Source organism: Manis pentadactyla, chromosome 15 (genome assembly GCF_030020395.1).
Source record: "Manis pentadactyla isolate mManPen7 chromosome 15, mManPen7.hap1, whole genome shotgun sequence".
In the NCBI taxonomy this organism is placed as follows: Eukaryota; Metazoa; Chordata; class Mammalia; order Pholidota; family Manidae; genus Manis; species Manis pentadactyla.
Window position 1 is genome coordinate 65,056,509 of NC_080033.1, and position 16,149 is coordinate 65,072,657.

At 47.9% G+C, this 16,149-nt stretch overlaps 2 long non-coding RNA genes across 2 annotated transcripts in view; one reads left to right on the forward strand and one right to left on the reverse strand.

Annotated features, from left to right (window-relative positions):
• Positions 1–16,149, reverse strand: part of LOC118924491 (uncharacterized) — a 53,731-nt gene that overhangs the window by 30,586 nt on the left and 6,996 nt on the right. The window lies entirely within an intron of this gene.
• On the forward strand, positions 10,200–14,538 carry LOC130681003 (uncharacterized). The gene is made up of 2 exons (XR_008994036.1): positions 10,200–10,329; positions 13,811–14,538. It is a non-coding gene; the product is annotated as an uncharacterized LOC130681003 (long non-coding RNA).

The following is a 16,149-nucleotide window of genomic DNA, read 5'->3' on the forward strand; positions in this document are numbered from 1 at the left end:
TACTACATCCCTAAAGTCCCTTGGCTTGGTAAGATTTTGGAGCCCTGTTTTTTTTCACTCATTGCACATGTAATGATTTCAGTCTTCAGCCCATGGCGCTATTTAAATTGCTGGCTGAATCGGGGAACCACTTAGGTATTCGTGAGCAGAGAAAGTACATGACTTTGGGGAAACTGAACTCCAGTCGGAGGAAATCTGGGGGTACAGTGGAACGAGTACCGGCACAAAGCATGCCTGTGAGTGAGGGCGGATGAAATGCAGGTTGTGGATGAAATGGATTGCCGTTTGTGTTCTGCATGTTTAGGGAGCTGAAGGAGCTAGATCTTGAGACTTGCAAGATTCACGTTTTTGACCCCAGAGATCTTTGGTGTGAGCTCAGTCACCATCTGGGTTGAAAACTCATTGTTTGGGGAGGGAAGGAAAAGAAGAGATGATTGCCTAGTTTAACCATTTCCCTTTTTGTAAATTTCCCGGGAGTGTGTAAATTTAGCTTCTTTTTCTTTAAACTCCCGGTGCCTCATTCTGCTTTCAGCTGGTCACTTAAATACAGCCGCATGGGATGAGGCTTTTTAAAGTAGATGGATTGGGAGCAAAGCAAGTCACATGGTGGTCCTAACACTCAAGGTCAATGTCTTAGACTGAGCTTCTTGTCTGTGAAATTCCATGGTGTCTTCATGACAAAGAGAAACCGGACCTGTTCCAAAGGCAGGTTTCATAACCCAGGACAAAATGATCCACTGGCCTCTCTCTTCAATGCCCATCTCTGGTGGATGTCTGCTTTTTGCATCTGTCAAACCCTTTGCTTTCCTCTGTGGATCCCATTGCCCACCCACCCCCATTCTTGAAACCTGTGTGAGGCTGACCCCGTAGGGTCCTGGCTCCAGAGGTAACAGCTGGACCAAATATATGTTCTGCAATGGTAGATTCGGGGACAGGCAGTACAGCGCCAGACCAAGCCAAGAAGCCTCCTTTCCAGGACTTTATAGAACTCTTTGAAAAGAGGAGCCCATTCTCCAGGCAATGCTCCCTGTAAGGGTGATTTATGATTGGGGTTTCCAGGGACCATCGTTCACATCAGGGGGATCCAGGCAAAGACCCAAGGTAACATGGGAGTAAGTGAATTGGGAGCAATAAGAAAAATGTCCTGCTGACACTACTGATATATCTGGTTCCAGCCATGCCAGAAGCCGGTGTCACCACCAGACTTTTCAAGAAGTGACCAGTAAATTCTTTCCATATGTTCTTAAACCAGGTTGAATGAAGTCTCCTGTTACTTACAAGCAAGAATCTTGATACCATCTCTATTTAGGGGTCCCCAGGCTGCCTCCAGATAACTGAGAGTAGGTTATGAAATTCTGAAAATATGTATTAAAGCTTATAATGAGCTCATTTTAAAACTGGAATCTGTGAGTGGGATCTGAATGTCACTAAATCCAAAACACAGTCACAGGGCAGAGAAGTTGATTCAAATTAGGAACGTTCACCTCCCTGCGACCGATTCTTGATTCTCCGGAGCTTGGCTGTCTGGCGGGGGAGTCACGTGCTACATGGGGCAAAGGGGCACCTGCTATCTGGCAGGTCCACACAGGGCGGAAACATGCCGTGAATGTGAAGCCCCACCTCACGTTTAGAACACTTAATACAAACAAGAGGATGTAAGCTATCTCTTTAAAATATTTACATTGATTACATGTCAAAGGGAAAATATTCTGGAAATTATGTTTAAATAAAAAGTACTATTAAAATTAATCTCACCTGTTTCTTTTTTACTCTGTCTTATGGCTGCTAGACAATTTTAAATGCATACATGGCTCACATTATATTTCTACTAGACCGTGCTGCATGAGAGCTATAACTGTTACGAGATTCCTCTCTACGTTGAATCAAAACCTCCGCCCCTGACACTCCCTCCCTCATTTTCCTTATCTTCAACTAATGTGGTTGACTGGGGAACAAAAAATGAATCAAATCCATTATTCACAGCACAGCCCCTCAGCTATTTGAAGCAGCTCCCAGATTCTTCCCATAACTTCTCTTTTCCGGGCCAAACACTCCATATTCTTCAACCACTTCTCATGTAATCTAGTTTCCTCACTTTTCTTTGGACTCCCTCCAGTTTCCCAAGGATCCCCTTAAAATGTGTTGTTTGGCATTCTTCCTGGCACGCCAGCTGTAGTCTGAGCCCTGAGGCTCTCACCTCCTCATACTAGACACCATGTTTCTATTAATTTGACCCCATTGCTATGGACATCTTTGGAAACTGAGGCTTCCACCGGTGGTTCTCAGGGGTTAATCCGCAGACCAGCAGTATCAGCCTCACTGAGAACTAGTCCCGAAATGCAAACTCTCTGCTCCACTCAAGACCTCCTGAATCACAAACTCTGGGGATGGGACCCAGCAACCAGTGCTTTAACAAGCCTCCCAGGGGATTCTCATGCACACATGAGTGTGAAAAGCACTGGTTTATACCCAGAACCTTCTTGAATCTTCTGCCTTTCAGCCAAGTTTTCCCTGTTGTAATAGTTGGATTTTTTGAACCATGATGCAGGAGCTCTCACATTTGTTGCTATTAGTGTCTCATGATTTTGGCTTATGGTTCTCGCTTGTCTAAACCTTCTGGAATACAGATTCTGCCATTTCCCCCTGTATTGTGTCAACTGCACATTGACTAATGCTGCCTTTTGTCTTTATCCAGAGCTGTGATGTAAGTGTTGGACAACATGGGCCCCAGATCAGGATCACATTTCCCCCCAAGCCTGGGGTTATGCTCTTCCCTCTGCCCCCCAAACATGTTCCCAAGGCCCATTTTCCTCATCTTCCACCTGGCTTTTCCCGGCGAGCTCCACCAGGGCTTGCTTGCATTTCTACTTTGTTGTCGCCTCTACCAGGAAAATCAAGTTCAGGGCTGGTCACTGAGCCCTCTGTGCTGGTGACTATCTGTGTGTGAATACTGGCTTTCTTCTCCCCTGGATCACCGGTTTTCGATCAGAATAATTTTGCCTCCACGGGACTTTTGGTACAATCTGGGAACACATTTTTGGTTGGCACAACTGGGGGATGCTCCTGGCATCCAGTGGGTCAAAGCCAAAGAAGCTGTTAAATGCCCTACTGTGCCCAAGGCATGCCCCCCCAAGAAAGGAAGATGTGACCCCAAATGTCAGCAATGCTAATGTTGATAAACCTGCCCTAGATGGTAGGTCCTGGGTGCCTTTTGATCACCAATTTTATTTCCAGCCCCAACACATGGAGGGTCCAAAGGAGGTGTTGTGTAAATATTTGTTGAATGAATAAGTGACATCTCCATTTTTGGGAGGAAACACGAGAAACACCAGTCAAGATTACCTGCATGTTTATAACTTTCTTTTTTAGGAAATAACTTGCCTGGGGGCTAATATGGAGCTCATACAGAAACTGTGTTTGATGACTAGAGAAACTAATTTTACACTTAGCATATCCACTGATGATCAATACACATGCTTCTGAAGTGCTTACAGATCACTATGACTTTTTTGGGCCTCTCGATTGGCTCCGCACTCTCCCTTTGCTCTGTGATTGCCTTACTAATTTGTTGAGTGATATGATATTTATTAGCTCTGTGAATCTGGACTACTTCACCTTGCCAGGCCTCAGTTTCCTCCAAACTGGTATAAGGCTCCTGGCACTCGTGGGGCCCTGTGATGGAGATCGCGGGGACAAAGTCAGGTGACGATTGTAAGGCACTGAGCATGCCACTCGGCTTGGAGTAACCATCCTGTCTTAGGAGCTACTATTGCCTCATTTAATCCTTGGTGATTGTGTAAGGCCAGCGGCAAGTACAGTCTTGATTTAATAGACGATGACTGGAAGCTCAATCAGGCCAAACGGTTGAATTTCTAACCAGCTTTTCATCAGCAGAGAGATCCTACGGGGGTGTCTATGACGGATCTTGACTGATCTGAAGAAAGAAAACTCTGTCATCAGCAAGGCTCTTCTGCAAGCTTCTAAAATGTTGAAAATGCTATTTTGCACATTATCCAGCACGAGGATCCATACTGAGGCATTTGCGGTTGCAGTGGGGTGAGCTCAGCAGGGAGATCAGACTCTTGTTTTAAAGCGATGATATCTGGACTGATGAAGGAAGCCAGCCACCGCGGATGGGAAACGCACCCTGGGACGGAGGCCTCCAGGCTCCCGTGTGGAAGCTCTTCTGGGTTGTGTTCCCGTCCAGGCTCTCTCTGCAGAGCCCACGCGGACCTGGAGCCAGACGGCAGCTGCGTTCCGCTCTGCTCTGCGGGGAGAAGGGCCCTGGCTGAGCGTCCCGCAGAGCGAGGCAAGGCCTGGGAGCCAGTGAGTCACTGTGTCTTGGCTCCGAATCCCCTGGGCTCTGGCAGAACAAACGGACTTTGTTGAGAGGAAGCCCTCCTGCGTATGAATGGCCCCTAGTCAGCTCTCTAGAGGGGGCCCCTAACCTGCCCCTTCTTGGCTTGGAGAAACCACAATGCCTGGGGGCGGGGGTGGATGTTGGGAGCTCAGGCCTTTGTTGTCCGCCTGGATAATGACCCAGACCCTGGCTGGAGAGAGATTTCCTGGGGCCCCGTCAGGGGTGCTGGCTCCCTGGAGCTGCCTTGCCACTGCTTGGGCAAACCAGGGTGAGACTGGACACGGAGTTCCCGCCATCTCCTTGCATTTAGTGGCTAGCAGGCCAGCTGCTCCCTAGTCTGGCAAGTGCTCCTCCTTTGGGAGCTTGCTTCAGTGAAATTTCTTCACCTTTGTGGAGAAATTTCTCTGCTGAACACACAGCTTTATTATGTAAGGTTACGGGGAATATTTTATGTTCTTGGAAGCTGCCATGAGAATTCCTTATGGGCAGACACCCCTTCTTAGGGGAGAAGAATATTCAAGAGGGTGTCTTTGGGGATAGATGATGGAAAGTGATCTTCCTGGGCCTGAATGTGAGCCGGCCGAGGGAGATGGGGACGGGCTTGTGTGTTACTCCCAGGAGGAAGGAAGAGGAAGACAGAGAGACAAGCACAGGGTGGAGAGGTGGGGGGCTGAAGCCAGCCATAGGAACCCCTTCCTGTAGCCATGAGCCGTTCGGTAAAGCCACTGCATTCAAAATAAGTCCCTTTAAACATGGACTTCTTGTTCAGCTTGATGAGGGGGGGAGTATGAAGCCACGCACGGGTGCTTGCGAGCTCAGAAGCCAGGAGAGACAAAAGCAAGTGGCAGGGGAGCTCAGGGCAGTCATGGGCACAACTCTGGATCCTTGCAAATCTGTGGGATCAGGCTGTGGACTCATTTTAACTAAGCCTCCTAGGAGTGGGGACCATGGGTAACCTCTGAGTGACACTATCAACATCCCTCTGCCGGCCTGCACTGACACTGTGGTTTCCCTCCCCTAAGAGAGTCGGGCTTGGGCTTCATGTGCAGAAGCTCACTTACTGAGGTCATGCACCCAATGCAAGGCACGGCATTCTTAGCTCCTGGAACAGGGCAAGTGAACCGGGCCAGGGTGGCAGGCGCGCAGTAGGTCTCAATCTACGCATTAACCCAGATGGAGGTTGCAGCACTGTCTTGGCTGCTGCCAGTAAACAACAACTTGTCACAACTTGAGGCCAAAGCACAAGGATGCAGCTCATTGGAACCCGGCTCCTAGATGAAAGCAGGCAGAAGAGGAAGCCATGCTTGACTAGCTCCAGATAAGCCAAGCAGATGTGGTGCGGGACTCCTCTCTGCAGAGCACAAGCGCTGACTGGGCTCATCACCCAAACAGGGCCCCAGGGAGAGCAGCTGATGAGGGCCCCGCTGCGTGGGGAGCCACCGAGCACTTGGCTCTGCACCCCCCGACCAGGGAGGCCTGGCCCCCTGCCAGCTCGGTTTGGAAGGGAGGCTAGGCAGTGAGTTGCACGTAGAGAGCTCTTGCAAAAGACACAGCAATGCTTTTGGATGACATCCCTTTGTCACAAGCTCTGGGGTTGGGTGGGTAAGGAGACAGAAGCTGGGGTGCTCAGGGTCTATTTTCTGCACAGCTCTTACTCACAGGGAGAGAGGTAGATATAAAGTGTGTAACGCAGAACAGGTCTCTGGCCTGCTCTGCCTGCTGTGGCTGGCAGAGTAATCAGCCTCCCTCAGGCCAAACACTTGCCTGTCTTGGAACTCACATTCCAGGGAGAAATGAGGGGTATGTGCATGCGTGGTCAAAGTGTGTGTGTGTTTAAACAGTGTGAGTACATGCCCAAAATGGATGTGCATTTGCGTGCGGACCTGCTTAGTTAGTTGTGGGAAGCTGTGCTTGGTCAGTTTCCTGCATGTACATGTGGACAGTGAGCATGGGCTTTCTCCATGTGCCTGTGTGTTTAGCACCCTAGGTATGTGTTGCCTGACTGCATGGACATAGCCAGTGTGCACATGGGTACAGTACACACATATATCCATGTGTATGAATGTTTGACCCCATGGTCAGGAATGTGTTCATTTTGGGTGTATGTCCTCCACGTGCGTGCGCAGACTGTGAATGTATATGTGTACAGAGTGTAGGTCCAAAATGCACCTGTCATCCTAGCAGTGTATTGTACGTGCATCCAAAGGGGGTCATGTCCCACGTGTATGTGTATATTTTGCAAAACCACTGTATGTGTGTCTAATGTGTGTGTCAGTTTGTGTGCAAGAGTATGAGAGAAAAAACACAGAATAGGAAACAATATGTCTGTGCTAACCGTTTGTTACTTGTCGCATCTCTCTAGCACAGTACCCAGGGCCTGCCCCCTCACAGCCCTCCTAACCCTCCTCCATTCCAGCCCCACTGCCTACCACGCCCCATGGCCCCATTGGTCCCTTTGCTCTAATCCTGTAAAACTGCGTGCAGCTTTCTGAATGGACCAGGTTGCTCCATGTCCCAGGACCTTTCCTCATGCTGTTCCCCTCCTAGAATGCCTCCCCCTTCTCCCATCTTTCTGGCAGTCATCATTTCAGATTCACTTCAAGTGTTACCCATCTATGAAACCTCCTTGATGTTGGAACTAACCATTTCCTATTTTGTCTCCCAGCCAGGAATGCAAACACATTTCCCCCCGAAGAACCTCTAATGCTTGAGACACTCGTGTGCCTACATGTCTGTTTTCCTGTCCAAGATGGTACCTGCTTGTCAAGGCAACAACACTGACTTCTGCACTGTGAGCATTAATACATCCCAGGCCTTCTACTAAGCATAGTCTCGTTTCCACAGCAGCCCTGGTAGACAGGTGGCTTTATTCTCTGACTCCAGGGCCCAGACATTATGTTGTTCTGCCATTCCTAGGTTGGAACCTATTCTTCTGATTGATACCAGTTGCTGTTCTAAGCTCTCAAAATACAGCCCAAAATTGCCCTCACAGAGCTTGAATTCTAGTTCCGGTTGACTCCACGAGGCAGGGATGAATGGAGTGTGTGTGCCTATGTGTGTGAAAGTGGATTCTATTATGGACAGGAAAGCCCCAGGATCCAAGATGATCTCAGGAGAATGTTTCCTGAATAATTATTTGTGGAACCGCCAAGTGGAGGGGATGGGATGCAGACCATCAGAAGAACTGTGGTAGGCACATAAGGCCCCCAAAGATGTCCACTTGCTACTGCCTAGAACCTGTGATTATGTTTAGATTACATGACAAAGAGGAGTTTAGGTTTTAGATGGAATTAAGTTTGCTAATTAGCTGATTTCAAGATAGGGAGATTATCCTAGATTAAAAGGGTGGGTCCAATTCATTGCATGTGTTCTTAAAATTGCAAGGGAAGGCAAAAGAGGAAAGAGTCAGGGTGGTTGGTGTGAGAAGGGCTCGACCACCACTGCTGGCTTTGAAGGCGGAGGAAGCAGCCAGGAGCTAAGGTGGGTGGGTGGCATCTAGCAGGTGGAAAAGGCCAGGGGATGGATTCTCCCCCACAGCCTCCAGAATGAATGCAGTCCTGCCGACACCTTGATTTCATGTCCAGTTAGACCCATGTTGGAACTCTGACCTCCAGACTGGAGGAGGATGAATGTGTGTTTTAAGCCACTAAATTGGAGGTATATTGTAAAACAGCAGCCACAAGAAATGGATACAGGCGCCAGGGATTCAGGCCGGGAGAAACTGGTTCTTGCCTTAAAATAGGATCTGCATGTGCTAAAGGCATAATAAAGGGTTAAGGGTTGAATGGCAAGTGCCAATGAGCAAGTTCCGACTGTATACCTTCAAGAGGTTGATGGCCCTTAGCCTGGACTTTTATGCAGTGACGGGCGCATTTCACCAAGCTATGGAGGGCTACATAAGGGGAGGGCATGGGCTATTATTCCCGCTACTAATTTGAGAATAAAAGTGAGACCCACCTCATGACAACATGAACTTGACCCCAAACCAAAGGTCCCAGAAGCTCTACGGTCAAGGCTCTGGTGACGGTGAGCCTCAGGCCCTATCCAGAAAGGAGGTCATCCTGACTCCAGACAGACCCACTCCACTTGGACAGCATCCCCGCTGCCCGCAAGCCCGGGGTGGCAATGGCCACTCAGCGTCGGCTTCATCAATAGCCATAAAATGAATAATTACATATTTCCCACTTCGGCTCATTGTCGGGGCTGACAGAAAGCTCCGCAAATAGGGCTACAACTGAGGGGGCTCATGAGGGAAAACTGGGCCGAAGCTGAGCAATGACTAGGGGGGGTTCCATTACCGCAATTAGCATACTGTATAAACAGCACTTCAGGGCTCGATCTGGGAGTTTGTGGTAATCCATCTGAAACAGACAACTGCTTTATGCAGGGAGGAATGAGGGCAACTATTTCCAATCCAATGTAATAGTCTAGTCTGCAAACAGTCCTCTTCCTCCTAGTTCACGCTCTCCCCTGCCTCTCCCTGCTGGGGCCCAAGCTGCAGCCCCTCCTAGCAGCTGCACTCACTTGAATGGTAAATCAAGCACCCTGAAAACCTGGGGTGGGGAAGCCTTTTCAGCACTGCCTGGGCTCCGCTTACCCCACGCTGGGGTCCTGCTGGCTTTCTTCTTTCTCCCTTACACACCATCCGAATGCTGTGTGTCCTCCTACTTCCGAAGGAGCCCCGTCTGCGGTCCAGGGCAAGCTTCTCTGCACGCCTTCCTCCGCACACCTGGCTGATGCCTCCTGTCCTTCCCAGGGCCTGAGGGCTGTATGCCTCTGTGCCCTTCCTGCCTCTATCTCTCTCTCTCAGGAAACCTGGCTGAAGTTGCCATTCTATCATCCGCCTGCACTCTGAGTAAAGCAATTCAGCGAACAGCCGGGCAAATTCTGATCACTAGACTTCAGAAATGGAAATATTTTACAGCTTTTCTAGTGAGCTGGTCTTTCTTTTGTTCTCTTTTGGCTCTTTGGAAGGAAATAGCCGAAAATTGTCACCAAGATGTGTTAACTAGGTTAAAAATATATATAACATTGACAGTATGAAAAGAGCAGGAGCATATTTTGCCCACTCTCATCCCCCCGTCTCTCTGTGTAATTTGGGGTCGTACACATTTTCCTTATAAAGATTTTGAAATACTGAAAATGAATGCCTGAACTTTGACCGATTGTTGACTACTTAAAGGATTTTTCTGCAGCACCAAAAGCCAAATACAGGGTGGTGAAAAATACACTGTGACAAACAGATATGTCCCCAAACATTGCCCCTGGTGGCGGGGGGTGGGGCACAATGGCCCCTGGTTGAGAACCATTCTCTTCAATGAATTTTTATAGTAATTCTGCAAGTGGGATGTTTCACCTCAGAGAGGAAAGTGTCTGGCCTGAGACCACCCAGGTCTTGCAACTCTGGGTTCAAACTCAGATCTCAGACCCTTTCCATAGCTGTGCAGCTGTCCCATAGATTGTTTCAGAAAATTCCATGTGGCCCGAAGCAGGGGCGCCCCACCTTGGGTTCTGGCTAAAGAACACAGCAAGGCAGGGCTTCCTTGCCCAGTGTGCAGAGGGCTTAGAGATCTGGCTGCAAAAAGAACAACACAGTCTGTGTTGAGAAGAAACCCACAGCTTAGAAAAAAAAGCAGGGACATGTCTGATTCATCGGGGTGACTCATACCTGGGACCACTTCGCCTGCTTCCCATGGCCTGTCATGGCTTGCAAAGGGCCATGGCTACTGGCAAAGAGAAACTCCCTCTTGAGTGCCCAGGATGGATCCACCCTCTGGGTGGAGAGAGAGCTCAGTGCAGCTACTAAGATAACTTTATCAGCAACGCGGAATCAAATTGCAGAGAATCCAGCATGCAATGCTTGGATGGTCCTGGGAAGTCTCCAGAGCGTTCCTGGCCAGCCCAGTACACCCCTCCATGAATAGCTGAGGAACCTGGGAGCAGGGGGCAGCTACCATGTACAGAAGAAGGTATTCAAAAATTGCTAGCAAGACCAGAGCTCGGGGGGCGGGCAGTGATCTTTAGGTGCAGATATAGGTGGTAATTATCCTGGCAAACACAGAGTTCATCTCTTTACATATAAACCCATGTTGCTGCTGTGATTACATCAGGCGTCTGGGAAGCCGTGTGCGCGGCCCTCTATTATCTGTTGATAGACTACTTTGTGATCTCACTCATGTCATTTTCTTGACAAGAGGGTGTAATCTTCTTGCTTCGTGGGTCTCACATTTCTCTGTGCAGTTAATCTGCCATCCCGCTTGCTGAGTGACTGGGTTGACAGAGACGCCCGTGAATTTCCACCGTCCCCATTAGGGGTCTTTGTGCCCCTCCAGCAGACAGTTGCCCAAATTCCACCCATTAAAAAAAAGAATGGGCTAATTAAGCCTGCCAGCCTAATTTTGTGCTTTCTAATTTTGCCCTTTAAATGCATCATAATTATCAGATGCAAAATACATTTTCAAATGCAGAGGCACTGACGGGTGTATTTTTAAATGTGCAGGGCTAAGATGGGAGCTAGCAAAGAAGGCGGCAATATTTTTAACTTGCATCGGGGCAGGGAAAGGCCATTGCCTCACTGATATGAAAACAGCATTTATTGGATGTGTTACCAGAATGGATGTAATTGTGCTGCTGTCCCAAGCAATGCTCCTGGGTGACATGTCCTTTGGGGTGCACTTGGACCTGTGGGCGACATGGCCCTGAGACTCTTGGCTTCACACTGAAGCATGAAAACACATCTTCTTGGAGGCTGCAACAAGTCAGGGTTGGTACAGACATGAAGTTGGAAGAGTTTTGGTGAACCCGTGATGCAAGTCCTTCCTCATTATTATTATTTGTAAAGGTTTCGGTAGCTTTTCTTGGTTATGGACAAAAGCATGTGCCCAAAACCTTTGGTTCCTGGAGCTTTTGGACAGAACTTTGCTATCCAACTTGCCCTCAAAGGCATTGTATAATTCCATTTAAAGGAAATGTCAAAAGCAAAAAGGGTCATGAAGAATTACATATCATATTCCATTTAAAAGATATCAGTGTTTTGCTCAGTGTTGGCAATCCATACAAATGGTATACTGTAAGTCAGTGGAACATAATGCATTTCAGTGGGTCCAGCATAAATAATCCCCATAAAGGCACATCAGCCTGGGACTTGGGACCATGAAGTTATTACCTTTGTGGGTCTATGCATCCCTATCTCTTGAAGCCCTTCCTTTTAAAGATGGGGAAACTGAGGCCCGGAGAGGGGCCAGGCATGGTTAGGTTTGCATGGCATGTGAGAGAGACAGAGTTAAGACAATGTACCTTCTCCTGTTCCCCCTTAGGACAGAGAATACCAACCCTCCCCCCACCAGATGGATCTGCAACCCCAATGTTGATGAACTGACGAATGGAATGAAACATTTGTGTTATGTCCACACAATGGAATATTATACAGCCATAAAAAGGGACAAAATATTATACTCAGTGAAGGAAACCACACACAGAAAGTCACCATTTGTAGAATTCTGTTTGTATAAAATGTACAGAATAAGCAAATTCACAGAGAGATGAAGTAGACTAGTGGTTCCAGGGATTGGGGATAGAGAAATGGGAAAATGTTTGCAAGTGTACATTTCCTTTTGGGGGGTTACAGAAATGTTCTGAATTTGGCAGTGAGAGTTGCACCACCTTAAGAATATATTAAAAGCCAGCGATTTTAAAAGAGCGAATAATATGTGAAATATATCTTTATAAAAATACTGGGTTGCATTATGAAATTAAAACAAAAGATTGATTATCTCTTTACCTCTTTATTTCCCTCAGAAATGGAAACCAAATGTTAGTTTCCATATTGATTTAGTGGTTTCTGAGGTCTTTTCTGAGCACTGTCCATGGTCCACTGTAGACCAAAAAGCAGACTGAAAGGACTATCCAGGCTTGAGGAAGGCAGGGATCCAGTTGAGGTCACAAAGGCCAATGTAAGAAATTCAGTCGGAGCAGAAATGCATTGCCCGTGGAGCCACACAACCTGAATTCAAACCCTGACCGTGCCACTTAGAGCTGTGCGACCCTGGACAGATTATTTAAGTGCCCTGGGCTTGAAAGCTCTGTAAAATGGAAATGCCATGAGTACCTGCCTTGAGAAATTCTTATGGGGATTAAATGACGAATTGTTATTTGTAAAAGGCTAGAACACTGTCCTGCACCATGTAAACACTATGTATGTTTTCCATTAAATAATGTAATTTCAGAATTATGTTAATTTCCCTTTGCTGCTGTTAACTAGTTACCACGAACTTAGCTTACAACAACACAAATGTCATATCTTGCGGATCTGGAGATCAGAAGTCAGGAATGGGTGTAAGCCTACAGCCATGGTGTTGCAGGACTGCTTTAATGCTGGAGACTGGAGGGAAGCATGCATTCCTTCCCTTGTCCAGCTTCTGGAGGCACCTGCAGTCCTTGGCTTGTTGCCCAGTGTCACTCTGACCTCTGTCCCCTCTGTCGCCTCCCCTCTGACTCTGACCCTAGTGCCTTTCTCTTATGAACACCTTGTGATTACATCAGACCCACATGGATAATCTGGGATAATTACATCTACCAAGTCCCTTTTGCCATGTAAGATAACATATTCACAGGTCGTGGGTTTGGGAGATCTTTTGGGGGGAGGCTCTATTCTTTCACAAGAACATGTTAATTTATGGTGCTGTTAGGCAGGGGGTCAGGAAATACTTGAGACACTCTGAGATTTCCATTTACTTCAAATACATCAGTGGGTCAGGAGTTGAAGGGAAGCTGGACTGGCACCCTAGGGCTTAGACCTCAATCATTCTAGCCCCCCACCCACATCAGTTCATTGAGGGGATGAACAAGAGACGCATAGCTCCTCATGCGGGCATCCTCCGACCAAGGATCTTGGCAGTTTCTGTTCCTTATACCTGAACACAGTTCCTTACATCCTTCCTTTGTCTGTTGACTCAAATGTCCCCATCTCAGGCTGACCTTGATCACCCTATTGAAAGTTGCAGCCTACTTTCTGCCCTGCTGTCCCACCGTGGACTGACCTCCGTGTCCCCGTCTCATGCCCTATCTAACGCATGTGCTTCGCGAGGTTACGGTCTCTTCCCGTCTGCTAGGATGCGCACTCCACTGGAGGCAGGGATTTTTGTTGGTCTTGTTCACCAGCACCTAAAACAGTGCTTGGAGCATAGCTGTATCTTAATGTCTAATTGGCTAAACAAAGGAACCTTGATCAGACTCCTATTTCTCTCCCCAAAGCCACCTAGAGGGTGATTTTGAAAGGCTGTCCTAACCCTGGTTTCTACAGGACATGTGCTTTTCTCAGGAGAGACCTCAAGAGCCCCTGGAAGCCAGCCAAGGAGGAAGAGAACCAAAGAGGTTCTTTTCGGTCTAAATCTATGCAAATTGGTGGTTTGCCCTCCAAACATGAGTGTTTATCTCCATTTCCTTTGGCAGCTGACTGAGCGACCGGAAGCACACCGAGAGCTGTGACCTCACGTGGCCTCTCTCCTGAACCAAGCAAATGCACCTCTAAAGCCTTGGTACCTTGAGGACACCACCCCTTCTCAATGGAGGAGCCCACAGCCCCAGTCCAGTCGGCTCCTTGCACAGTCCTGAGGATGCCCCCCAGCCCCATTCCCAGGCTCTTACTTGGCTATGCACCAAAACTAAGTTCTGCCCACGAACTGAGACATTCTTGGAGGCCAAGAGCAGAGGCCACCCTCCTCAGCCCTCTGTTAAATAAAGCGCAGAGCTCATAATGTTGGTGTTCATCTGCATAGAGTCACGATGTTACCATCTGCAAGGTTACGGTGAACACCAAGCGCAACTTTTTCATGTTACGGACAAGAAACTGAAGTGGGAAAAAGGAAAGGTTTACCTAAGATGACCTAGCTGGTCACTCAAAGGGCGCACCCAGAGGGCTGCAGGCACATCAGCATTGGGACAGCCTGGTACACAGCTCAGAAGGCTCTCTCCACCCAGCCTGGGATTGTACAGCACTACCATAGATTGTCACGTGCTGGGCACTCTGCATATGTTATCTCCATCTTCATATAAAAGCTCAAGGCCCAAGTGGTTTATTATTTTTTTTTTAAAGAACTCACTGACCTACTTAAAGAATCTGATGAAATCTAAAATTTGTTCCTTCATAAAAATACGTATGTACCAAAACTTACATTCAATTTTAAAGGCTCCTTAAGGATCCCCGGACTCCAGGCTAAAAGCACCTGCTTTAAGTTAAGTAGTATTATTTTTCCCATATAGGAAATGAGCAAAATGAGGCTCAGAGAAGTCACGTGCTGTCCTCACACACAGCATGCCCTTGAATACAAGATGGCTGGACTCCACAACTCAAGCTGCGTCCTTGCCTCAGAGTGCACTGAGTTGAAAGCCACAGATTCCAGAAAGCAAATGTTCACTCATTCTTAACCCAGCCAATGTTTTTTAAAGCATCTACTAAGTGCCTGGCATTGAAATAAGAGATGCCTGTTGGCGCTCACAAAAGCTTGCCATAGCTGTCAGCCTGCTTTCCTTTCTCCAAGAGAGAACCTTCAACTGGGAATTCATGGCCGGCCTTCCCAGGCCTTTCAGGAGTGGCCATACACAGGTCCCCAGGGAAGGAGAGCTGGCCATGTCCTACTGAGGGTTTTACTACTGAACAAAGGAGCAGCTGAGGCACGAAATCAGCCAGCAGCCAAATGCATTCCACGTAAGTCGATACGCATTGTATCTAGATCCTACCAGAAGCATTCCCAATCTGGTATTTTTATGATTAAGAATTTAGGTTTCATTCCAGAACAATAGGGCCCCTTTTCCGGCCTCTTTTAGAGGTGATGGGGCTGGAACGCCCATACCACCTGACCGACCCTTCGCACCACTCTCGTGGGGGTCCAAGTGCTGTCTGGCTAATACAAAAGGTGAGGGGCCAGCAGTGGGAATGGAGGTCACCAGGAAGAGCCTGAACCTGGTAAGTGACAGAGGCTGCTCAGAGCAGAGCAAGTGGGCCAGCCTGCTTGCACAGGTGATATGAGGTAATGGGTGGATTCTCCTCCTCATTCTATTTTTTGTCTGACTCAGTGGCCTCTCCCAGTCTCTGGAGCAGCTTTCTCTTGACAGCAGCAGGGTTTCTCCCGAATCTGGTCCCGGGATACTTTTCCTGATTTCTGGCTACTCTCCAGAGAGAATGCAATTCTAGCTCCTTCCAGCTAGCCTAGCCCTGCTCTGGTCTTCGTCATGGAGGGACATGGAGCAGGGATCATGGAGCCATGGGCCATGGAGCAGGCCTGGGTACGTAGGACCCACTGGGCAGTCAGAGGTCCAATTAATTAATTGATCATTTCAAGCAAGGAGAGTGCAGGGTTGAAGTAATGTGCAGCATTCACATTGGAAGTGAGCAGTGAGGCTCCCAACTCTTCTGCGTATGAAGGGCCCTGGGTTTTAATCCTGCCTCAGTCACCAAGTCTGTGTGATTATGAACATGTCAATTCTCCTTTTGGGGACTCAATCTCTCCATCTACACAGTGGGTGGAACCATGTGATTTCCCCAGGCCTCTTTCTTCCCCCAAAACCTTGCTTTTCTTTGAGATGAGAAACAAAAGCATCCAAAATGATTTTCTTAAATTGAGGTATAATTTGCATATAGGACAAAGCTCTTCAATGTACTTGACTCAGTTTTGACAATTACATACACTTGTGTGACCTCACTGGCCCCCAACCAGGACATAGAATGTTTCCATAATCACAACAAAAACGTTCCCTTATGCCATTTCCCCTTCAATTCTCCAACCCCAGAG